This window comes from Suncus etruscus, chromosome 9 (genome assembly GCF_024139225.1).
Source record: "Suncus etruscus isolate mSunEtr1 chromosome 9, mSunEtr1.pri.cur, whole genome shotgun sequence".
NCBI classification, from domain to species: Eukaryota; Metazoa; Chordata; class Mammalia; order Eulipotyphla; family Soricidae; genus Suncus; species Suncus etruscus.
The window spans coordinates 8,757,125-8,783,270 of NC_064856.1; the positions used below are offsets into that span (position 1 = coordinate 8,757,125).

The 26,146-nt window shown below is 46.7% G+C and overlaps 1 protein-coding gene across 1 annotated transcript in view; it reads right to left on the reverse strand.

Moving 5' to 3' along the window:
- Positions 1–26,146, reverse strand: part of LOC126017555 (sentrin-specific protease 2-like) — a 407,516-nt gene that overhangs the window by 162,142 nt on the left and 219,228 nt on the right. The gene's annotated exons all lie outside the window — the stretch shown is intronic.

Genomic DNA, 26,146 nt, shown 5'->3' on the forward strand with positions numbered 1-26,146 from the left:
CTTCAGGGAGGTTGCAATGCCAGGCACTGCTAGCACATCCCAGACCTGCATATATATATATATATATATATATATATATATTTATATATATATATATATATATATATATATATATGCATTTATATATATATGCATATATATAAATCACTAGCCATTTTATAGACTTAAGTTCGAGGCCTTGATATAAATGCTACCATATAATTACCCTTTTGCAGTTTAATTTTTTCCTGTCAATATTATATTTGCACGAGTTTATGTATATAACGAGAAGTTACATAAGGCGTTAGCTAGCCCTGCATCTTAACTCCTTTCAGCCATTTTCCCTTTGACCTCCATGCTGGCCAAAGACCAACAGGGCAGAGCCCCTAATCCCCTGGGTCAAAGGCTTTATTTACCTTTTCCAAGACCCCTCCCAGGAATGGGCGGGGTTTTGCAGGTAAGGTCAAGTTACCTAGGGAGAAAGGATGGGGGATGAGGCTTCATCTCCCCCTTCCCTGAAATATAAAAGAACCTTTTGTAATCCTGACTCCACCTTTAGCCAAAGGTGGGTTAATATTTTCATGCAACAACGTAATAAAGTGAAAATTAACATACCAGCCCTTTTCAAAAACATAACATTTCTGCAAAATATACTATACACCTGTAACTTAAAATTTTCTTTTTTTTTTTTGGTTTTGGTTTTTGGGCCACACCCGTTTGATGCTCAGGGGTTACTCCTGGCTATGTGCTCAGAAATCGCCCCTGGCTTGGGGGGACCATATGGGACGCCGGGGGATCGAACCGCACCGCGGTCCGTTCCTTGGCTAGCGCTTGTAAGGCAGACACCTTACCTCTAGCGCCACCTTCCCGGCCCCCTTAAAATTTTCTTAATGCTTTTCTACCAAGCACTATTTCATCAAAGGGAAAATGGCTGAAAGGAGTTAAGATGCAGGGCTAGCTAAGAATGGCTGTGCTTGAAAGGTTATGATATAGGCCACACACATGTGGTGAATAGGGTATGAATTAAGTTGATGCTTCCTGATGCCTGTCTCTGGATGAGTCTGATTCTGCCATTCACCTAAACCTGGGACCCACCAGCTGAATGGGGATTGCGGAGCCACGTGGCCTGGAATGGCAGGGAAAAATCCATCCATCTCCATCCTTAACCATCCAGCACCATCGTTAATTATTTAACACTACAGCGAGGAATACAAGATTATATTTGTAAGAGTTTGTGTATATAATTAGAAGTTCAAAAGGTCAGTGGTGAATAGATTTTTTTTGGCACATTGCTGGTCAAGGTGATACATAACTACACATCAAAGATATGAACAATAGTACTATTGTAAATGTATCTACCTATAGATAGGTAGATAGATAGATAGATAGATAGATAGATAGATAGATAGATGGATGGATAGATAGATGGATAGATAGATGATAGATGTTAGCTACATCTGACAGTGCTACACCTGACAATGCTCAGGGCTTACTACTGACTCTACGTTCAGGGAATACCCCTGGCTGTGCTCAGGGCACCATGTGAGATGCTGGTGCACAAACCATGTTGGCCATTGTACTATTGTTCCAGCCCCCTCTATTGTCAATATTTTTAAAAACTGAAATCAAATGGGGCTGAGATAATAGGATAGTGGATATGGCATTTGCCTTGCATGCAGTCTTACAGGGTTAAATCCCTGATACTCCAGATGGTCCCTCAAGCCCACCAGCAGTGATACCTGAGCAAAGAGCCAGGAATAAACCCTGAGCACCACTGGATGTGGCCCCAAACAAAAAGCCAAATCAAATCAAAGAGCTTGGATATATTAATTTATTTTCCTGCTGCTTAGTATTTCAGATAAGATCAGGAGCATTAGTGTATGGCCGAAGAAACTGCTTAGTAGTTCATGGTGTTCATTACAGTATTAATTTATCTATTCTGTTTGCTAATGTTTGAGCTTCATTGATAAAGCCACGAACATTGGTTATTAGTACATATGGCATATCTCTGCTAAATCCAGTTTAAAAATTGTTGCTAAATATTGCCAAATTCCTTTATAATGTAGTATAACTTGTATCCTCCTGTGTCTGAGGACAGGTTTTGCTCCACACCTCAGTGTCTATTTAGCTGTGTGGCAAACTTGTGTTGTGCTGATGAGAAAATGTTTCTCCTTCTTGTTCTAATGAGTTGCCTGAAGATTCTTCAAGCCCTGTAAAGGAATCTCTGCAACCCACCTCCTTTCTTTCTCAAACATTTTCAGAGTTTGCAGATTCACATCCTCCCCTCCTACCCATTCAATCTTGTGGCCTCTGCCCCTGTATCTCTGCTGAATCTGCTCTAGCCAAGGTCATCAGGGAACTTGGCTGAAGCCAATGTCAGCCAATATCTCAATCTATCCCATCCCCCTGCACATTGTGTGCCCTTTGCCTGCACTTTGGAGACTCTCCTCCCACTGTCCCCGTTATCCCCATTGATCCATCTGTGGCCTTAGTAGCTTCCTGCTTCTCAGTTTCACAAACTTTTGGTAGTGTGCAGTGGGAGCACCTCTAAGTTAATAGAAGAATTGTGCTACTAGGATTTCTATATTAAACCCTTGAAAGTGACAATGCATAGCACAGTGGAGAAATTTAAAACACACAAGAAAGAAAGAAAGAAAGAAAGAAAGAAAGAAAGAAAGAAAGAAAGAAAAAGAAAAAAGCGAGGGAGAAAGAGAGAGAGAAAGAAAGCAAGAAAGAAAGAAAGAAAGAAAGAAAGAAAGAAAAAAAAAGGAGGGAGGGAGGGAGGGAGGGAGGGAGGGAGGGAGGGAGGGAGGGGGGAGGGGGGGGGGAGGGAGGAAGGAAGGAAGGAAGGAAGGAAGGAAGGAAGGAAGGAAGGAAGGAAGGAAGGAAGGAAGGAAGAAGAGAGAGAGAAAAGAAGGAAGGAAAAAGAAAGAAAGAGAAAGAGAGAGGGAGAGAGAGACAGACAGACAGAGACAGAGAGACAGAGAGAGAAGAAATAAGTAGTTTTAAAATATTTCTGCTAAGAAATGGAAGTTTCCATGGGGCAGAAGTGATAGAACATTAGGCATTTTTATACAGCCAACCTAGATTTGACCCCAGAACTGCCAGGAGTGGTCCCTGAGCACAAAACCAGAAATAATCTCTGAACTCTGCTGGGTATGACCCCCCCCCAAAAAATAAACAACAACAACAACAACAAAAAACCAGGTTTAATACCCAATACTTCATATTGTCTCTTGAGCATGCCAGGAGTTATCCTTAATACAGAGCCAGCATAACTGCATAACTGGGTGTGACCTCAAAATATGAGAAGTTTTATATAAAGCTAAAATAAGAAAAGTGGCTGAGATGACCTTTAAAGGGCTAGAACACATGTTTTGCACACAGGAGCCCTAGATACAACCCCCAGCATCACAGGGTCCTCCTAGCACCCCCAAAAACAAAAAATAAAATCACAAGAACAAATAGAAAATGGCAAAACTGACAGGTCTCCTTAGATGAATTATTGTTTGTTTGCTCTTTTTTATTTGGGGGGGGAATAAACCTGGCAGCACTCAGGGGTTACTCCTGGCAGGCTTCGGGGTCATATAGGATGCTGAGATTCGAGCCAGCATATGTCCTACCTAGATCGGCTGTGTGCGGGCAAACGCCCTACTGCTCTGCTTTCTCTCTGGCTATAGATGAACTATTGTCCTCTCACACATGTTTGTAAGGAATAAATAAAGTTTGGGATGAGGGATCAGGAAATAGCTCAAAGGGCCAGATCAAATGTTTTGCATGCAGAAGACCCAAATTTGATCCCTGCCACCACACAATTCCCCTCCAAGTAACCCCCAAGTACTGAGCCAAGAGTAGCTAGCACCTGATCATTGCTAGATGCCAACCCAAAAATATTTTTTTTTCAAAATAGTTTTTTTTAGGGGCCAGAGAGATAGCATGGACGTAGGGCATTTGCCTTGCATACAGAAGGACGGTGGTTCAAATCCCGGCATCCCATATGGTCCCCCGAGCCTGCCAGGAGTAATTTCTGGGCATAGAACCAGGAGTAACCCCTGAGTGCTGCTCGTTTTTTAAAATAAAATATAATAAAAATATAATAAAAAAAGGGGCCAGAGAGATAGCACAGTGATAGGGCACACCTTGCATGCAGCTGGCCCAGGGCAGACCTGGGTTCAATTCCCAGCATCCCATATGGTCCCCTGAGACTGCCAGCAGTGATTTCTGAGTGCAGTCAGGAGTAACTCCTGAAAGTCGCCGTGTGTGACCCAAAACCAAAAAAAGACAAATAAACAAAAAGAAAAGAAAAGTAAAAGGAATTCGGGCCGGAGAGATAGCACAACAGTAGGCATTTGCCTTGCAAGTGGCCGACCCAGGACCAAAGGCGGTTTGAATATTGGCATTCCATATGGCCCCCTATGCCTGCCAGAAGCGATTTTTGAGCAGAGAGCCAGGAGTAAACCCTGAGAACCGCCAGGTGTAGCAAGAGGAGAGGAGAGGGCCCGGAGAGATAGCACAGCGGTGTTTGCCTTGCAAGCAGCCGATCCAGGACCAAAGGTGGTTGGTTCGAATCCCGGTGTCCCATATGGTCCCCCATGCCTGCCAGGAGCTATTTCTGAGCAGACAGCCAGGAGTAACCCCTGAGCAATGCCGGGTGTGGCCCAAAAACCAAAAAAAAAAAAAAAAAAGAGGAGAGGAGAGGAGAGGTGGGGAGGGGAGGGGAGGAGAAGAGAGGGGAAGAGAGGAAAGGGGAGGGGAAGGGGGGAGGGGAAGGGAAGGAAGGGGAAGGAAGGGAGGGGAGGAGGAGAGAAGAGGGAAGGGAGGGAGGGGATGGGGAGGGAAGGGGAGGGGAGGGGAAGGGGGAGGAGGAGGAGGAGAGGAGAGGAGAGGAGAGGAGAGGAGAGGAGAGGAGAGGAGAGGAGAGGAGAGGAGAGGAGAGGAGAGGAGAGGAGAGGAGGGAGAGGAGAGGAGAGGAGAGGAGAGGAGAGGACGAGGAGAGGAGAGGAGAGGAGAGGAGAGGAGAGGAGAGGAGAGGAGAGAGAGAGAGAGAGGAGAGGAGAGAGAAATAAAATAAAAAGGAATTCATCAAAAAGACTGGAAAGAGGGGCCGGGCGTTGGCGCTAAAGGTAAGGTGCCTGCCTTGCCTGCGCTCGCCTTGGAAGGACCACGGTTCAATCCCCGGTGTCCCATATGGTCCCCAAGCCAGGAGCAACTTCTGAGCACATAGCCAGGAGTAACCCCTGAGCGTTACTGGATGTGGCCCAAAAACCAAAAAAAAAAAAAAAAAAAAGACTGGAAAGATAGTTCAATGAAATGAGAAGACGCAAAACACTATAGTAGGAAGCCCAGATTCAGTCCCTGGCACTGCATGGTCCTCTAAGCAAAAGTAGTCAGCTACCCCTGAGCACAGAGCTGAGAGTAGCCACACACACACCCCAAAGTAGTTCTCATTTCAATGAAATGAGAAGACGCAAAACACTATAGTAGGAAGCCCAGATTCAGTCCCTGGCACTGCATGGTCCTCTAAGCAAAAGTAGTCAGCTACCCCTGAGCACAGAGCTGAGAGTAGCCACACACACACCCAAAGTAGTTCTAGGTAAACAAAACAAAAACAAAACAAAACGGGCTAGAGCAGGGGTCTTCAAACTTTTTAAACAGGGGGGCAGTTAATTCACTCTCCCTCAAACAGTCGGAGGGCTGAACTATAGTAAAAACAAAAGTTATGAACAAATTCCTATGTACACTGCATATACCTTATTTTGAAGTGAAGAAACAAAATGGGAACAAATACAATATTTAAAATGAAGTCAAATTAAATCAACAAACTTACCTGTATTTCAATGGGAACCATGGGCCTGCTTTTGGCTAATGAGATGGTCAATGTTCCATATTTGTCACTGCTAGTCATAACAAATGATGCAAGTGTGCATCTGTTGGTCTTCATCTGGTGGGAGATTTCAAATGTTTCATTTTAGAAAAAGTCTGTTCACAGACATAAATGCTGCCAAAGTTGTCATTTTGAGTTGCCATTTTGAGTGCATTGTTCCTGAGATGATGAGATGTCTCAGAGGGGAGAGATGCATAAAAATGAAGAAGGCTGCTTGATTTGAATGTGTGTTTTAGAGAGTCCTAATTCTGCAGTTCAGCCAGTTCCATTTGGTCAATTGTATCCACATTTTCAATGTCAATAGAAAAGGGTTATGGAAAAGCTCAATGTGCTGTTCGTGGAGATGAAGCGCTTTCTATCTAATTTAGAACTCCTTTGGCAGTATTTCCAGTGAAATTTTCACACATTTTGTTTGGGAATGCAACCAGTGGTATTTCTGCTAACAGATTTTGAGTTGTGGGAGATGGCAGAAGTTTTCCTCCTTCGCTTGTTTGATGAGGAGGCCTAATTTTACTTCAAATGCTTTGACACGTGATTGCATTTCACAGCTGAGCTTCCCCTTTCCTTGAAGTGGCACATTGAAATTGTTGAGTAGCTCTTACATCTGGCAGAAAGGCAAGGTGCCCTTCCCATTCTGCATCGTTGAGCTCTGATATTTCTTTGTTTTTTGAAAGGAGGAAAGTTGTAATCTGTAGAAGTAACTGGTAGAAATGTTTCAAACTCTCCCTAGACTCAGCCAATGGACTTCTCTATGATACAGAACATCTTCATAGTCAACATTTACTCAGACAAAATTTCCTGAACTCGTCTGTGGTTTAGTGTATGAGGTCTAATGAAGTGAACACAAGATACCATAATTTTCATAACAGAGTCCCACTTCAGTGATTTACAACACAGTGCTTGTTGAGGGATAAAGCTATGTATGGCTATTGAATGAGAATGGTTATTTTTGTTCATCTCTTGGTTAATGCAAACAATGACTCCTTTCTTAGACCCCCACCATGCTAGGAGCACCATCAGTTGTCATGCTGGCTAATTTAGCCCAACCCAGCTCCAAACCATTCACAGTTTGGCAAACTTTTTCATAGATGTTCTCACCTATAGTTGCTCCTTTGAGGCTCTGCAGTGCAGTAAGCTCTTTTGTGACTTTGAAATCATCATTTGTCCCATGTATAAAATTAGAAGTTGTGGGGCTGAAAAAATAGCATGGAGGTTCGGCACTTGCCTTGCATGCAGAAGATTAGCAGTTCGAATTGCGGCATCTCATATGGTCCCCCGCCTGCCAGGAGCAATTTATGTGTGTAAAACCAGGAATAACCCCTGAGTGCTGCTGGGTGTGACACAAAAAAAAAAAAAAATTAGTTGTGCAGAATCATGAACATCATTGCTTTTGTCAAGTGCCAAGGAAAAATATGAAAATTCTGGGGCTGGAGAGATAGAATGAAGGTAGGACATTTGCCTTGCATGCACAAGGATGGTGGTTTGAATTCCGGCATTCCATATGGTCCCCCAAGCCTGCCAGGAGAGATTTCTGAGTGTAGAGCAAGGAGTAACCTCTGAGCGGTATCAGGTGTGACCCCCCCCTCCAAAAAATATGAAAAATGTTTGGTGGAGTTTTGCAAATGCTTATGCAAATTGTCTCCCATTTCTTCAATCCTCCAAGTAGTTGTAGTCCTGAAAGACTCGCTGTACTAAATAAATTGTCCTTCTCTGGACACATCTCTTTGGCAATAGAAGGAAGGCATTCTTTAACAAATTCTCCCTCCATGAATGGTCTGTCAGTGCGTGCTACTAGCTTGGCAACTTGAAAACTTTCTCACAGTGATGAAAAATTTAGCTGCTTCTGCTTCACAAAAGTTTTTTGCTGAGTTGTCAATGTAGTTTTCCGTTTTAATATTTTATCTTTTCTCACTTCTTCGATCAAACAATCATATTTATATTTATGTTGAGTTTCATAGATTCAATGCAAATTGTATTCTTTGAACAGACACTATTTTCAGGCATATCAGACACACAGCTCTTTCCTTGTACTGCATAAAATAGTAATCAAAAGTCCACTGTTCTTTGAATATCCTACACTCCGAGTCAATTTCTCTCTATCTCTCTCTTTTTTTTTTTTTTTTTTTGCTTTTTGGGTCACACCCGGCAGCGCTCAGGGCTCATTGTTGGCTCTATGCTTAGAAATCACTCCTGGGAGGAAAAAAAAAAAAAAGAAATAGCACCGTTCAGACTTGGGAACCATTCGGGATGCTGGGACTCGAACCACCGTCCTTCTACGTGCAAGGCAAACACCCTATCTCATGCTATGTCTCCGACCCCAATTTTTCTCTTTCTTGACATCATTGTTTCCTAGGGATTCCAAATTACTATTAGTAATAAACCAACATATATGTAGTATATATATTGTACATATAATATATAGTGCTACAAAAAACAATATACAAGGAATAACTTTGCCTACACTGACACAAAGAGACGGCAATGCAGAGTTTCAATCAGACTGCACTCTGATTGGTGAAACTGCTTTTACCTCAGGCTCACCTTGGTGCAGGTGCCATTAACCACTTGACATCTGCAGTGTTCCTCCTCCTTAGTGACAAGGCCCCTTTAACAAACGTGCTCGGCAACTTTAAGGGTTTATTATGCAGACATACCACGTAGGACGAGTGATCATGTCAATGCACTTTCCCCACCACATCTAGAGCTTTCGTTTGATTATTTGATAACTTTTGTGACTTCTATTATTTTTTCATAAATTAATGAAAAAGTATATAGTAAACGTTAATGTTTCATTATCATTTTTACAATACGGTGGTCCCTAAGCAGTGAAAAAGTTTAATTACACCTGCAGTTTTGTCCATAGATCAAACAATATAGATTGGAGTTTACACAATTTACAACATAGAACATTATATAACTGAATATAAAGGCACTTATTGTATTTTAAATTGTGTTTTGCTGTTCCTCACTGTTTGTTATGGCCAGCAGGGGGGAACAGCAGGCAGCCCATGCAGAGATCAGAGATCACTCTGTTACCATCCATCCAGTTCAACATCTTTCCTTCCCTCCTCCTTTCTACATTTCCTCCTTTCCTTCCATTCCACCTTCTTTCCCTATTCACACCATAACTTCTTTCCTCCTTTCTAACTTTCCTTCTGTTCATCTTTCAATGTTTCCTTCTTTTCACCCTTAACTACATTTCTTCTTCTTCTTCTTCTTCTTCTTCTTCTTCTTCTTCTTCTTCTTCTTCTTCTTCTTCTTCTTCTTCTTCTTCTTCTCTTTCTCCTCCTTTTTCTTTTTCTTCTTGTTCTTGTTCTTCTTTTTCTTCTTCTTGTTCTCCTCCACCTCCTCCTCCTCCTCCTCTTCCTCTTCCTTCTCCTCCTCCTCCTTCATAATTCTTCAATTCCTTCTGGTAGTGCCCATGGAACTCACCTCTTAATAATGCTGCCAACTTCTTCCAAGCTGCCTCTGCACTGTGCTTCTGTCTCCTGTGCTCTCTCTCTCCCACTCTCTGACCTTCACTACCCATAAGCCACCTGCAGACAGCACTCCCAAAAGATTTCTCTGAATTCGGAGTAGTTGTAGTCCAGCTGCGATGTTTGGATCCTCTCACCACCTGAAGGGGAGACATCCCATAATTCCTGATCCCCAGTCCCACTGATGACTGTCTTTCAGTAAAAAAAAAGAAAAAAAGAAAAAGAAATGAGAGGCATCAGCAGTCCCAGTGGGCCAGCAGGCTGGAAAAATATCCTTGGCGGGCCACATGTAACCCATGGGCCATAATTTGAGGACCCCTGAACTAGGGCAAGAACTTCCAACACTATGTTAAATAGGATGGTGAGAGATGGCAGCCTGGTCTTGATCCAGATTTTAAGGAAAGGCATTTACTTTATCTCCATTGAGAATATTATTTGTCATTGGCTTGCGGTAGATGACCTTGACTATATATATATATATATATATATACACACATATATATGTGTATATATATGTGTATATGTATATATACTTTGTATATATATAAAATATGTATATATGTGTATACATATTTTGGGGGGCTTTTTGGGTCACACCCTGCAGCGCTCAGGGGTTACTTCTGGCTCTATGCTCAGAAATCGCTTCTGGCAGGCTCAAGGGACAATATGGGATGCCGGAATTCAAACCACTCACCTGCATGAAAGGCAAACGCCTTACCTCCATGGTATCTCTCTGGCCCGATGTTGACTATATTAAGAAAAATTTTTTTCATCCCCATCTTGAGGAGAGTTGTTTGTTTGTTTATTTGTTTTTTATCAAGAATGGGTTTTGGACCTTACTGCATGCTTTCTCTGCATCTATTGATGTGATCATATGATTTTCTTTTTCTTCCTGTTGATATGGAGTATTATGTTGATTGATTTATGTATGTTAAACCATCCTTGCATTCCTGGAATGAAATCTACTTGGTTGTGGTGTATGACTTTCCTGATGAGGCATTGGATCCTATTTGCCAGAATTTTGCCAGAGGAGAAGAATTTCCCAGAAGAGAAGAAATAGAAAAGTCTGCCAGAAGAGCAGTTAGAGGTTAGGCAGGGGCAAGGCAGGAGGGAAACGAGACACCAGTGGTGGGAATTGTGCACTGCTGAAAGGTGTTGTACATTGAATAAATGAAACTCAAGCAAGAACATTGTCAATGTGAAAAAACCGACTATACCATAAACAGACTTGTAATCACGGTATTTAGAGAAAGTAATACAATTTAATTTATTTTTTGTTTTTTATTATTTATTTAGTTTTTGTTTTTTTTTTTTGGTTTTTGGTTTTTGGGTCACACCCGGCGGTGCTCAGGGGTTACTCCTGGCTGTCTGCTCAGAAATAGCTCCTGGCAGGCACGGGGGACCATATGGGACACCGGGATTTGAACCAACCACCTTTGGTCCTGGATTGGCTGCTTGCAAGGCAAACGCCACTGTGCTATCTCTCCGGGCCCTATTTAGTTATTTTTTAATTTATTTAAAAGCAAGTAAATTTTAATAACTAAGGAATGCCCCCCCAAAACAAAAGTTTAGAATCAATGATTTCAAGTAAAGTTAACGAAAGAATTCTTCTTAAAATGAACGAATGTGACTGCAATCATACTGGAATGAAAGTGAAAAATCATAAATTTTATGCTCTGTGGCCTCCATAACCATGGAATCCCTGTGATCTATTGTGACCTCAGTGGCTAGTGATGTCACCGGTGTCTATAGAAACGGGACTTGCGTGTTCTAGTCTCATTTGCCGTAGGCTAGCAGCATGCGCAGTTGGGATTGAAAAATGGAGACTTTTGATCCCCGATATTCCCCTGACCCGGTCCCGGGGAAGAGGCCCTGGGCGGGTCTCTGTTCCTGAAACTACTTTTGGGGGTGGTTCTTTATGTTCTGTGGCTCGTGGTGGTAAGAAAAGTCATGGCGTGGTACCAGGTAAGGACACAGGACGCGTTCCTGGGGATTTCACCGGAGGACAGTACATCAGGAGACAATTGAGAGACACTGAGACTGGGGCGTTTGAAGCCAGGATAGCACATGAATCCTCTAGCAGAGCACAGTGCCAAGAGTAGGGGTTCAGGGAAGCCTATTACGTCCAGTTCAGAGACTCTTTGGGTTCTGTGCCGGGTCTGAGATGAAGTACCACATGCAGGGCTGTTGGAGAACTGGAGTCTCAGCTCTGCAGAACAAGTCACAAGTCACAAGTCACAGACCCACTTAGGGGGCCACTCACACAGTGGAGACGAGTTTCTGAGCACCGCTCAGCAGAGGGGACCAGGGTTCTCCCTAAGGCAGTCCACGGATCAGGGGCCTTATTCTAGGAGTTTCCTTGGCAGAGCTAGCTGGTAGCATGGGCGTGGGCCTACTGAGGAGAAGGAGACAGTTGTAGCACTGTGCCAATGATTCCGGAAGAAAACTTACTCTGTCTTGCTGTGCTCCACCCCAAGGCTTCTCTGAAGTGCCAAGAGTCCCCACCTCACTCTCTTCCTTTTAGCTTTGGAGGGCCAGGAGGAGGAGACGCCCCTTACTTAAAGGTAAGGAGCCAGGGGGACCTTCCTCTCCCTGTCCTCAAGTCCCAGGCCATGAGCTCTGAGGATGTCAGTGCAGGCGCCATCCCTCAGAGAGCCCAGGGCCCAGGGAGGAGCAGCCAATGGGAGGTCAGACGGAACCTGAGGGGCTTTGGGGAGTCCAGCTGGCTCCTTCGGGGTATTTCTGAAGGGCAGTGACTGAAGGGGTGCAGAGCCGTCGTGCCTTTGGACTTGGTCACGTTCCCTGAGTGCTTGGACGGCAGGTCCTCTCAGGGCTCGGGGTGGTTCTAACACCCCAAGATGGTCTGACAGGCCTTTGCCCAGAAGCAGGAGCCTTTGGAAGGTCCTGGGGCTGAGAGAGAGAACAGGCCAGGGTGACCCTGGACCCGACCAGCGGCTTTGCTGCCGCCCCTGACCAGCGCCCCTCTCCCTGCAGCGAAATTTCTTTATTTTGGGGGGAGACGTGCCCTTGTGGCTGTATGTAATTGTGAGGTTAGTATTCTCCTCATCCGCTATCTGGGGACTGCCTCCCCTGGACAAAGCCTACAAGGCCTGGGAGCCCTGGGGATGGGTGTGGTGGCCCCGTGGCAGTTGGGGGGACGGTGAGGCCATGGGGGCAGTTGGGGGTGTGGGGACATGATGGCCCCAGGCTGGGGGAGGGCGGGAGGAATCCAGAGCCCATCAGCCGAGCCAGGCCTGGGGTCCTCTCCTCTCCCTCCTGCTCCATCCTGTGCTCTTGTTCTCTGCAGAGAAAATACCCCCGAGGCTCAGTACAGGCCTCCCCTGGACAATATTTCCATCTGCTTATCTGAGCCTCGGCGAGGGAACCCCAGGCGGTGCCCCGACCACCGGGCTGCCCCCTTCCTCTCACAGGCCCTGGGCGCCCCTCTCTGGAGGGCAAGTCCAGCACGTCTCCCAGGGCCCTGCAAAACCTTGGCACCTGCCTGGGCCCTGCACCCCCTTGGCCCTGCCGGCACCAGTTCCCTACTTGGCCCTCCCGGAGCCACCCCTGCTCCCCCAGGGCGCAGGGACCCCCGAGCCCCCGGTGCCAGCCTCGAGGGGCCTGGAGGGGGCTGAGCCGGATCTCCTGCAAGAAGGGGCTCCTGAGCTCGTGGGCTCTGGGGAATCCCGGACCCGAAGAAAGAGGATGGTTGACGCCATCAGGCGCTTCTGATGCTTTGCCTCGCAAGAAGAATAAAACACATTTCTTGGACTCTGTTTTCCTGACGCTGCGAGTGGTGGGGTTCAGGGGAAAGGTGGGGGTGGCACAGCTCTTAGAGACTCCTACCGCCTCCTGGTGCTCCTTCGGGAGCAGATATGGACTCGGTGTTCCCTCGCCTCCTCCCAGAAGGTCGAGGGGCTTTCAGTTTGGAGGACGTTAGCACCAGCCCCTGGCCCTGACAATGCTCTAGATTTTCATGAAGAGAATCAAGGATTCAGTTGGCCCCAGAGGCACAAGGTGGGACCCGATTGACAGGAAGGCGGGAACCAGAGGTGGCCATGCAGATGCCTCTGAAGTCATGTGTGAGGGCAGCATAAATGTCGGTCATTGTCCCTCTGGAAAGGACACACGAGGAGTGAGGCCCTTCCTTCCCAGAACAACCCCTAGCTCCAAGAGGCGATGCTGAAGAGGTGTTGGGAAGAAGCACTGACTGGATGGCCACCTAACCTTGGGGTCTCAAAGGTGTCAGGGGAGAAGCAATGCCTCCTAGGACTATGCACAGTGGCAACATGACGAGTATTGGAGGGGGACGGTGGCCCTGCATGGAACTTCAGTGTCCCTCTCAAGCTTGCTGCACACCCTCCATAGCTGGAACGGCCCTCCCCGGCTGCTGGCCATCATGCCCCACACAATGTCCTGCTGCTCTTGGGAAGTGTCTGTAGGTCGGTGATGAGGAAGACTAGGAATGTGGCTAGGCATAGCCTCCCCTCTGTAAGGTATGGTGGCAAGTTCTGCTGTCTAGATGACAATACACAAGAGACCCCTCTCATAGTCACCTATCGTCGGGTGATATTCAGAGGAAATGCCAGAATATTTATGGACTTGCCATTGTTGGGAACATTTCCCCGGAATTCCTACAGTCCTGAAGCAGAAGTTCAGGGCTACAGGTTCCTGGGGTCCCACCAGAGAGTCCCATGAAAATGTGGTCTTGGTTGCAAAGATACTATTATCTGCTCTCCTTAGGGCTCTGTAGCAAGGCACTGCCAGAGTCTCAACAATGGGATGACATTTTTCTAGGGGACACTTGAAGTCATTTTTCTAGACTTTCTGAATGCTTGTTCTTAAGAAAACACACACACTCACACACACACACACACACACACACACACACACAAAACACAACAAAAAAAATCCCTTCAAAAACCATAAAACCACAGAATCTAAAACAACCCTCTACCCAAACAGAGAGAATGAATAACCTGAAATATATCAGTCATCTCAGCATAGCCTTCTTTCCCTCCATCCCTTCACTCCTTTCCTAATTCTGCTCTATGGTGCTCCTTACAGGCTCAGGTAGTCGTCGTAAAAATGGCAGTAGTTCTGATATATGCAGTGCTGTACTAAAGAGTGTTTTAAAACCTGCTCTTGTTGGGGCCGGAGAGATAGCATAGAAGTATGGCATTTGTCTTGCATTCAGAAGGACGAATTCGGTTCGAACTCCGGCATCCCATATGGTCTCCCGAGCCTGCCAGGAGAGATTTCTGCAGGTAGAGCCAGGAGTCACCACTGAGCGCTGCTGGGTGTGACCCAAAAACAAAGAAAAAACCCTGCTCTTGTGGGAGGCAGAGAAAATTGTGTACATGAGTTCATGCACATAACTGATTAAAATCATTAAAATGCAATAGTATATATTATTGTAAATATATTTTGTAAATGAATGTAGATATTTTTTACATAATACTTATCCTGATTTCTGTTCATCTCTATGCATATCCTAACCATAATTATAATTTAATCATAATTCATAAAATTAGACTGCATGTAGATGTTGGCTTGCTCCCCAACTCAGAAATTCCTATGTCATCGACAAACATATTTTTTCATGTAACTATTAGTTGCTATTTCTTTTTTCTTTTCTTTTTTTTTTTTTTTTTTTTTGGTTTTGGGGCCACACCCGGCGGTGCTCAGGGGTTACTCCTGGCTGTCTGCTCAGAAATAACTCCTGGCAGGCATGGGGGACCATATGGGACACCGGGATTCGAACCAACCACCTTTGGTCCTGGATCGGCTGCTTGCAAGGCAAACGCTGCTGTGCATCTCTCTGGGCCCTATTAGTTGCTATTTCATCTAATTGGGGAAAGATGGAGGGAGGGAATGAATGGAAATAATAAATATATATGATAAATCCCATTATGACAAGATCAATGAATCCCATCATTCATCAAAAATAGTAGGAATTATTTGATAAGCCAGAAAATAGCTATCAGTGAAAGAAAATAGGCCCATTTTGTTCTTTCCACAGCGTACAGTCATGTAACATATTTAAGTCTAAGCTGAATAGTTAGAAGGCCAGACATCGATTCCCAGAATTCCCCACCCCCTCTCCCACGAATGACTGTCCTGTGAAAAAAATAAAATGCCAGGCAGCAGCCAGCTCAGTGGGCCTGCGGGCCGGATAAATGTCCTCAGCCGGCCACATGTGTCCCGCAGGCCATAGTTTGAGGACCCCTGGGCTAGAGAGATAGAGCAGTGGATAAGGCACTCCACTTGTCCTCAGCAGACCCAGGTTTGATTCTCAGCATCCCATAGAGTCTCCTCAGGCTGCCAGGAGTTATTCCTGAGTGCAGAGCCAGGAATGACCCTTGAGTATCACAGGGTATGGCCCAAAAATAAGCAAACAAAAAAGACAGACTGAAATGTGGACTTACATGTCTTGTCACTAATAACTAATCTCATGTATATTGTGTGTTTTGGGAGATAACAACTAAGAAATATTTATTAATATATGTACATTCAGTTCATTGATAAGAATTTTGAAGACTCAGCCTCCATTGGTCTAGGCAGAGTCTGCAGAGATAGTCTAGAGGTCAGGTGCTTGTCTTGCAGCCGCTGATCTGGGTTTGAAGCCTGGCACTCCATACAGTCTCCCTCTCACTGTCAGGAGTGATCCGTGTGCAGTGCTAGGACCTGAGTATCGCTGGTGTGGCCTCAAACCAAAACAAAACAAACAAAAAAGATCTAGGAATCCTTTTAGTTTGCTTGTTTTGGGGTCACACTCAACATCGCTCAGGGGTTCCTCCTGGCTATATGCTCAGAAATCGCTCCTGGCAGGCTCGAGGGACCATATGGGGTGCCGCCTTCTGTGTGCAAGGCAAATGCCCTACATCCATGCTATCTGGCCTCAATTAACTACTTTTAATGAACTATGTTTTTTAAAACATTGTGATTGACCAAGTTATTCATAGTTAAGTTTTAGACATACAACTTTTCAGCACCAATCCCATCACTGGTGTCAACCTCCCTCCCCCAATGTTCCCAGAGTTCATCCCATACCTACCCAGCCCCCCTCCTCACCCCACCATGCTATCACTGGCACCTTTTAAAGTTTGGCTGTTAAAATTTGGGTTTTCTAATTCTATTTTTGTTGACTAAATGATTTAGATATTCAGTTCTGTCATTTGTTTTTTGCTTTGTTTGGTTTTGTGTTATTTTGGGGTCACACCCAGTGGTGCTCAGGGGTTACTCTTGGCTCTGCCTTGAAATCATTCCTGGCAGGCATTGGGGGACCATATGAGATGCCGGGACTGGAACCACTGTCTGTCCTGGATCGGCTGCGTACAAGGCAAATGCCCTACAGCTGTGCTATCTCTCCGACCCAGTTCTTTCTTTCTTTCTTTCTTTCTTTCTTTCTTTCTTTCTTTCTTTCTTTCTTTCTTTCTTTCTTTCTTTCTTTCTTTCTTTCTTTCTTTCTTTCTTTCTCTCTCTCTCTCTCTCTCTCTCTCTCTCTCTTTCTTTCTTTCTTTCTTTCTTTCTTTCTTTCTTTCTTTCTTTCTTTCTTTCTTTCTTTCTTTCTTTCTTTCTTTCTTTCTTTCTTTCTGTATTTTGAGCTACACCCGGCAGCAATCAGGGATTACTCCTGGCTCTGCATTCAGAAATGGCTCCTAACTCAGGGTACATATGGGATGCTGGGTATCGAACTCACATCCGTTCTGAGTCAACTGCGTGCAAAGCAAACATCCTACTGCATGCTACCGCTCTGGTCCCCATGTTTCTTTTGATTTGGTTGATTCTGTAGTCTTTGCCATTGTAAGACATTGAGATATTTCAAAACTCTTCCTCGACTCAGCCAACAGAGTTTTGTGTGGAACAGAACATCTTCATAGGCCACATTTAGCTGAGACAGAAATTCCTGAAATTGTCTGTGGTTTGGTCTAGTGCATTAGCTGTAATGAAATTTACACAAGATGCCCCCATTTTCATAACAGCCCAACTTCAGTGATTTATTACACAGTGCTTTTAGTGAGTGAAGCAGTGTGTGGCTATTGGATGAGGATGGCTATGTTCTTCCATCTCTTGGTTATTGTGAGCAATTCTTCCTTTCTTAGACCCCACCATGCTAGGAGCATCATCACTTGTCATGCTGACTAGTGTAGCCCAGTCCAGCTCCAACCCATTCACAGTTTGCCAAATCTTGTCCTAGATATCCTCTCTTGGAGTTTTTCCTTTGATGCTTTGCAGTGCATCAAGCTCTACTGTGACTTCGAAATATTCATTTGTTCCACGAATAAAAATTAGAAGTTGGGGCCGGAGAGATAGCATGGAGGTAAGGCGTTTGCCTTTCATGCAGGAGGTCATCGGTTCGAATCCCGGCGCCCCATATGGTCCCCTGTGCCTGCCAGGAGCAATTTCTGAGCCTGGAGCCAGGAATAACCCCTGAGCACTGCCAGGTGTGACCCAAAAACCAAAAAAAAAAAAAAAAATTAGAAGTTGTACAGAATCATAAATATCATTGCCTAAAAGAAAATAGCAATGTTTTGTTTTGTTTTTTTTGCAAAGTTTTGTTTATTTGTTTGTTTTGGGGCCACACCCGGCAGTGCTCAGGGGTTACTCCTGGCTGTCTGCTCAGAAATAGCTCCTGGCAGGCACGGGGGACCATATGGGACACCGGGATTTGAACCAACCACCTTTGGTCCTGGACCGGCTGCTTGCAAGGCAAATGCCGCTGTGCTATCTCTCCGGGCCCAAAGGTAAGAGAGTGGTAGGAGGGTTTTTTTTTTGTTTTTTGTTTATTGTTTTGGTTTTTGGGCCACACCTGGCAGCGCTCAGGGGTTACTCCTGGCTGTCTGCTCAGAAATAGCTCCTGGCAGGCACGGGGGACCATATGGGACACCGGGATTTGAACCAACCACCTTTGGTCCTGGATCAGCTGCTTGCAAGGCAAACGTCGCTGTACTATCTCTTCGGGCCCTTTTTTGCAGAGTTTTGTAAATGCTGATGCAAATAATCTTTCATTTCTTCAATCCTTTGTGTAATTGTAGGTCAGGTAGCAACAGCAAAACCCCCCCAGCGTGCCGGAGAAGTGTTCTCAGCAGGCTATAGTTTGAGGGTCTGTGGTCTACAGAGTGGTTATTGAAGGAGCACTTTTCTATAAGGAGGGGTATTGCTACAGGTCAGTCAAGAGAAACTGCCAAGCCAGTAATGCTCAGAACATCAGAAACAAGCAGGAAATGCAAACAAAGTATGTTTTTCTTCATGCCATAGAAAAATATAACACATGGACCAGAATGTGGAGATACTTGGGCTAGCAGTGCATGATTTGCATTCAGGTGACTCTTGTTTAATCGCTGGTACTTTATGTCCCCAGCAGCATGGAGTGTGGATGAGTGTCCAAGCTCAGCAACTAGACTCTGAGCATGACCACTTGGGAGCCCCAAAACAGACACAATACAGGGGGCCAGAGCAACAGTACAGCAGAAGCGGGTAAGGCATTCGCTTTCCAAATGGCTGACTCAGGTTTTATCCCTGGCATCCCATATAGTCTCCCAAGTCCACGGGAGTGATCCCGAAGTGCGATCGGGAATAAGTCCTGAGGGGCACAGTGGTAGGGCATTTGTCTTGTCCTCGGTCAAACCAGGACAGTTCTATTCCCCGCATCCCATAAGGTCCCCAGAGTTTGCCAGAACCGATTTCTGAGTGAAGAGCCAGGAGTCACCCCTGGGCACCTCTGCCAGGTGTGACCCAAAAGCAAAAAACAAAACAAAAGGAATAAACCCTAAGCACTGTTGGGTGTGGACCCCAAACAAAATAACAACAACAACAACATACACCATGCACACTCCACCACCACCACCACCGAAGAGCACAGAAATTGGACTTTGCCCAACCATGCAAGCTCATAATGGATATCAAGCTGGATAGACAAACAATTGTCCACAGCCTCTGGATCCCAGCCCTGGGGTCAGTGGTTAGCACCCAGCAACACTCGGAGGTCAGACAGGTAGGTCAGGCCTTTTGAACCTGTTCTTTTCGCCTGGCCTTCGAGCCTGCCCTTTTGGTGTTTGCTTTTACAGCTAGTTAGATCCCTGGCAGGAGGGCGGAGAGGGGAGGAGAGGGAAGGAGCCTGCCCATTGGCCGAGGGGTTCTTAACCCTCCCTGGATCCAGAGTCCAAGCGCTCAGACCCTGGACTGATTGAGAATTTAGGAGCTGGGAAATCCTCCGCTGAGAACGCCCCCCACACGTCCGAAGTTTATACTCATAGATAGCTCCAGCTCTGGTCAGATTTGTAAACATCTGCATCCACCTTGTGGGGGATACAGTTGTGGAGAGACTTTTCTTTCTTTCTCTTTCTCTCTTTACTTTCTTTCTTTCTTTCTTTCTTTCTTTCCTTACTTTCTTCTTTCTTTCTTTCTTTTCTATCTTTCTTTCTTTCTTTTCTTTCTTTTTTTCTTTCTTTCTTTCTTTCTTCTTTCTTTCTTTCTTTCTTTCCTTTCTTTCTTCTTTTTTCCTTTCTTCCTGCCTCCTTTCTTTCTTCTTTCTTTCCTTTCTTTCTTTTTTTTTCTTTCTTTCTTTTTCCTTCCTTCCTTCCTTCCTTCCTTCCTTCCTTCCTTCCTTCCTTCCTTCCTTCCTTCCTTCCTTCCTTCCTTTCATTTTTGGGTCACACCCGGCAGTGCTCAGGGGTTACTCCTGGCTCTATGCTCAGAAATCGGCCCTGGCAGGCACAGGGGACCGTATGGAACGTCAGGACTCGAACCACCGTCCTTCTGCATGAAAGGCAAAAGCATTACATCCATGCTATCTCTACAGCCCCTCTTTCTTTCTTTTTCCTTTCTTATTTCCTTCTTTTTCTTTCTTTCCTTTCCCTTTTGTTCCTTCCTTTTTCTCTCTTTCCTTTCCCCTTCTTTCCTTTCTCTCTTCCTTCCTTCATTCTTTTCTTTTTATTCTTTCCTTTCCCCTTCCTTCCTTCCTTTCTTCCCCCCCCCCCTCTGTTTGCTTTTTGGATCGCACTCAGTAATGTTCAGGGATTACTCCTGGCTGTCTGCTCAGAAATTGCTCCTGGCTTGGGGGACCGTATGGATTGCAGGGGGATTGAACTGCGGTCTGTCCTAATTTAGCGCATGTAAAGCAAAGGTCCTACTGCTTGCGCCTCCGCTCTGGCCCCTGTGGAGAGATTTCTATCCGCAACTCTGACCTCCATTTTTCGCAGCCTACAGTGGCAGCAAACCTGTTGGAGTCCCAGGAACTCATTGCACCCTCCACGGACAAGCAAGAATTCTCCCCGTGGAGGAGACTCTGGACTCAGAAATACAAATTAGTGGGTTCTTTCTTTTTTTTTTTTTCTTTCTGGTTTTTGGGCCACATCCGGCGATGCTCAGGGGTTACTCCTGGCTGTCTGCTCAGAAATAGCTCCTGGCAGGCACGGAGGACCATATGGGACACCGGGATTCGAACCAACCACCTTTGGTCCTGGACCGGCTGCTTGCAAGGCAAACGCCGCTGTGCTATCTCTCCGGGCCCTAGTAGGTTCTTTCTTACATCTAGGAAGGCCGGGAAATTCTCCTGCTTCAGCCTCTGCTAGCTCCCCAGTGACCTGCTTTCCCGCTCAGTGCCTGGCCCCCATAAGACGCTCAATATTTGTGGGATCAACTAATTGCCCCAGAAGTGCACGAGTATAGTGCTCTATTTATGGCCTGAACACACAACCCTGGAGATCAGGGACCCCCTCTAGCTGCTTCTGGACTGGGCCTGAGGTGAAGCCTTTCCCCTAAAGCAATCAGTGTCCCCTTGGGTTGAGTATCAGGGGGCTTAGTTTTTTTCCCTAATATTAGCTACAAGCCAGCAGCCTGGGGCAGTACCACTGGTCTTCCTTTGTAGCTCATCCTTTACCCGGAGGAGAGAACAGATGTTGCCTAAGTAATCTCTGGGATCTCTCGTGTGATCCCTGGCACTATCTGTAGCCCCCTCCTTTGCCCAGCACATCCAGGAATAAGCCCTCAGTGCAGAGCCAGGAGTAAGTCCTGAGCATAGCCATGTGGGCCCCACCACCACCACCAAAGTAAAACAAACCAACAAAAGTAACCTGCAAGAGGATCAAAATAAACCCACGTGCTCTGACCATATAGTAATGGGAATGACTGTCATATCTCAGCAGGGAGGAAGGCAGGCAAAGGCAGTTCAGTTGGGAAGCTGTAAGTGTGGCACCTGCTTGCTCTCCATCTTATCTGGCTCCTATTGCTAGGAGTCCTCCGAACCACACCCAGACCTCTGTTGGCTCTGTCCCGCGGAGCCAGGCTTTACCCCAAAATGCCAGCAGAGGGCACCCTGATACTAGCTTAGACTTCAACCTCCTGCAGTCCTGAATGCACTTAAGGCACTCCATCCCCAGCCCAGTTATCTGGTGAATGGTAACTTCATTGTTCCCAGTTCACAGAAGAGAGAAGTCTGAAGGATGTGGCTAGTGAATTGCCTTTTTTTTTTTCGTCTTCTCGACGCCTTTCACAAGTAGAAGTATCACTCTAACTCAGGTGTCCTCAAATGGTAGCCCGCGGGCCACATGCAGCCCACCAAAGACATTTTTCCAGCCTGGGTGTTTCTGCCACTGTTGCCTGTTCTGCTCAGCCACTTTCTAGTGGAGGGCCCACAGTGCGCATGTGTGGGATGTACACTGCACTCTTTGACTCCCTCCTCTGTTTTGTGCAGGGGTCCTATTGTTTGTAGTTGGGGTTTTTCTTTTTTTAAACTATAATCTGGCCCTCCAATGGTCCTTGGGACAGTGAACTGGCCCCCTATTTAAAAAGTTTGAGGACCCCTTGGCTCTAGTTGTTAATTTTGTGAGGACTTCTTGTGTCACACATAGTTGTAAACTTCATAGCCATATTGCAGTATACCCATCTTACGGAAGGAAAGACAGGGGCTTACAAGGATTGATCGGCTCCAGGTTAGAAGGCAGTCCGGTACCAGAGCCTTGTTGCAACTTCTGTGCTTTGCCTTTAGGCTTGTCCCCCTAGGGTTCCCCACCTCACCTGGCCTCCCCACAGATCCAGAGGATCGTTTAAGGCAAAGACTGCACCAGCAGAAGAGATAAAGATAGTAAAGGGTTCAGATGTTTGTCTTGCTGTCTTGCATGCAGCTGATGGCAGTTCAGTATCTGAGCACTCCCAGGAGTAGCTCCTGAGTACCACCAGTACAGCCTAAACCTCAAGCCCACTCCCCCTCTAAAGAAAAGAAAAGAAAAAAAATTCTGTGTGGAAGTAATTAGATTTTATATTGTTTGGGGAGAGAGAAATGAGGAACATTGGTGGCAGAAAGTTACACTGACAAAGGGTGGTGTACATTCTATGACTGAAACCCAACCACGAACATTTTTGTAAGCACAGTGTTTAAATAAAGAAATCATTTTGGGGGGCCGGCGAGGTGGCGCTAGAGGTAAGGTGTCTGCCTTGCAAGCGCTAGTCAAGGAAGGACCGCGGTTCTATCCCCGGGTGTCCCATATGGTTCACCCAAACCAGGGGAAATTTCTGAGCATCCAAGGTGTGGCCCGAAAAACCAAAAAAAAAAAAAAAAAAAGAAAGATCATTTTTTTAAAAATATTTCTGTTGGGGGCCGGGAAGGTGGCACTAGAGGTAAGGTGTCTGCCTTACAAGCGCTAGAGTAGGACGGACCGCGGTTCGATCCCCCGGCGTCCCATATGGTCTCCCCAAGCCAGGGGCGATTTCTGAGCTCATAGCCAGGAGTAACCCCTGAGCATCAAACGGGTGTGGCCCAAAAACCGAAAAAAAAACAATATTTCTGTTGATGTTTATTTGGGGCCACACCCAGCAATGTTCCAGGGTGAGTCCTGGCTCTGCACTCAGGAATGATTTCTGGTGGTGCTCAGGAGGCCCGCGCGGGGTGCTGGACATCCAGCCTGGGCTGGCCACTGGCCAGGCAAGCGCCCTGCTACTGGACTCTCTCCAGCCCATTTCTGTGCCTTTAAGCCACCGAATGTGTGTTGTTTGGTGAAGCTGGAAGTCTGGGGAGGCAAAGGGAGAGGAAGGAAAGGAGAGGAAAGTGGAGGGGTGAGCGGTAGGCAGCAGAGGAGAGGAGAGAAAGAAAGCCGAGGTGCTTGGGCCGCACTGAGAAGTGGTCAGCCCAGCCATCTCGCACCACTCAGCAGCAAGGGAAGGCAAAAGCCAGACTCCCTCCTTCCTGGGGGTAGGGGTCCCCTCCTCATGCTCCCCCCAAGATCTCGCCCTAAGTCTCCATCCACCGTCCACCGTGCCCTCTCGGCCCTGTCTCTCGCTCGACGCCCCTCCCTCCAACAGCACCCCAAGCCTCACTCCCCTTTCCAGGGCTCCCCTTCTTCCCCTCCGGGGTCTCGAACCCGCCGTCCTCCCCGCCCTAGGAGACCCGAGGCTGAAGTGGTCTCGAGCGGGGTCGGGTCGGGGGGCTGCAGAAGAACCCAGCCCCACCCCCGCCAGCGACTCGGCCCTGCAGCTCAGCTCGGCAACCCCCAAGTGGACCCCCGGAGGACAGCCCCAGACAGGGACCCGACGTCGGGCCCCGAGGGCCTAGTTGAGCAAAGGTCGCCCACGGGAGGGGCGGGGCGGGGCAGGGAGGGCGGGGCGGCAGGTCAACCCGGGGTCTTGATTGGCTGGTGGATATGGGGGGCGGGGCAAAGTGCTTTCGGAGTCCCTATCTCCGCTCGCAACTACAACTCCCAGCGAGCACCGCGGCCTTCGCACGCGTTGGGACGTCCGTCCGCTTCCCTCATTGGTCGGGCCTCGGCGGGCGCGGTGCCGAGTGGCTTCCGGTGGGTTTCGCGCCATGCAGGAGTGGGGAGTTTGGCGGTTCGAATCCCGTCCTCAGGGCTTCACCGCGGGCAGGATTCCGGGCTTCTGTTTCGTCTGCTTTTGAGTTGGGTCTGGGGGTGAGGACTGAGGAAGGTGGGGAGACTCTTCCTTCTTGCTGAGATTCACTCCTCTGTTGCCTGCAAGCTGAAAGGGGCCCAGAAGTCAGGCTGTGAAGGGGAAAAAGCATCACTTTTCCAAATCAAGTTACAGTTCTTTGGAAATGACTATGAATGTTCGCAGTATTGGCCACACTTTAGGTTCAGACTTGGAAATGCTTATTGAGAACCCACTCAGCTGCTGGGTGCAGGAATTGGAAACGCAAAGGGGCCTGTGTAAGAGGAAGCTCTGGGATGTCCATGAGTAAGAGTGCTGTAGGAGGTGCTGGGGAGAAGGTAGGAAGTCAGGGGTCCTCCTGGGCATTCAGTTTCTCCATTTGAGAAAAGAGGTGTTGTATTTCTAGGGGCTTGGTAACCTTTGAGAGTTGAATTCTCTCAATTTCCATGCATCACCTTCCTGGGTGTTGGGTTTGGGGGACTTGGGAGTGTGCCCTCCAGGCATCAGACAGCACTGGAGAGAGGGGCATTCATGCTTTAACTCAGTTAATCTTCAGATTAAGAACTCATTCAGCCTCTGGGTGCTGGAATTGGAAACACAAAGGTGGCCTGTGTAAGAGGAAGCCCTGGGTCATCTGCATGCAATGCATGCAGGCAAATGTCCTACCACTGTGCTATCACTCTGGCCCCAGGTCCTAGTTTCATTTGTCTGGAGCTTAATTACCCTTTGGCAGTGTGGCTGGCCCATCCTCTTCCTTTACTCAGGCATCTGGAATGGTCCCAGGTCCCTTAGGCCCCATGGAAGGGGAGGAGGAGGCTGGAGAAGGCCCTGCCAGCCTGCCTGCCTTGGTGTTCTGGAGTGTGAAACCTGAACAACTGCTCCCGTCTCTTCCTTGCCCCTTCTCACAGATTCTGCTTGTTGCAAGTCAGCCCCTGAAGAGGTTGACTGATGGAGGGATAGAGGATGAGGTCTTTCCCCTTCAGCTCAAAGCATGCGTCTGCCACCCTGTCTAGCCAACGGTTCTGAGGTGAAACGGCAGGTAAACAGCTCACAGACAGTCAGGCTTGTGGAAATATTAGCTTTATTCAGTGGAGAAGACTGAAGTCCAAAGCCTCAGCATCAGTTCCTGCCAAAAAGCCCCTCGCCTTCCACAGATCCTTGTTTTTATCCCCCAGAATCAGGTACCACCCAATGTTGGAAGCAGAATCAGGTACCACCCTAGGATGGGGGCAGAATGCCAGGTCACACATAAGATAGGGCACAATCACCGATCAGGGTAGGGTCAGTAACATAATAATCACCTAAAATATTTACATACACAACAGTTTATCTCCATTGAGAATAATATTTGCTGTTGGCTTGTGGTAGATGACCTTGACTATATTAAGAAAAGGTTTTTTCATTCCCATCTTTTTTTATTATTACATATGATTTCTATTTTCACCATATTGGCTTACATATCTCTCACAGTAGTCTCTTAGGTACATATAGACATTGAATCAGGGGAATTTCCATCACCAAATTTGTCCTCCCTCCATCCCTGCTCCTATCCTGCATCCCATATTCCCCACCCTCACCCCCCAGGCTGCTAGAGTAAGTGGTCCCCTCTGTGTCTAGCTTACTACATAGTAATCATATATCTGTTTGGTCCTGGTACCCTCCCTTATTTCCCCCTCTATTTGAGAGGCGGAACTAGATAGTTCAAGTTATGTGGTTTTGTTTAAAGAAGAGAAAATAATTAAGTGGGGTAAAAATCAAATAAGCCGGAAATGGGTGCAGTCCATCTAGAGGCTCACAACCTCAGTTTGAGAAAGGACAGGAAAAAAGGAATTGAGATACCACAACAATACAAATAGAAATATCATGGGGCCGGAGAGATGGCATGGAGGTAAGGTGTTTACCTTTCATGCAGAAGGTCATTGGT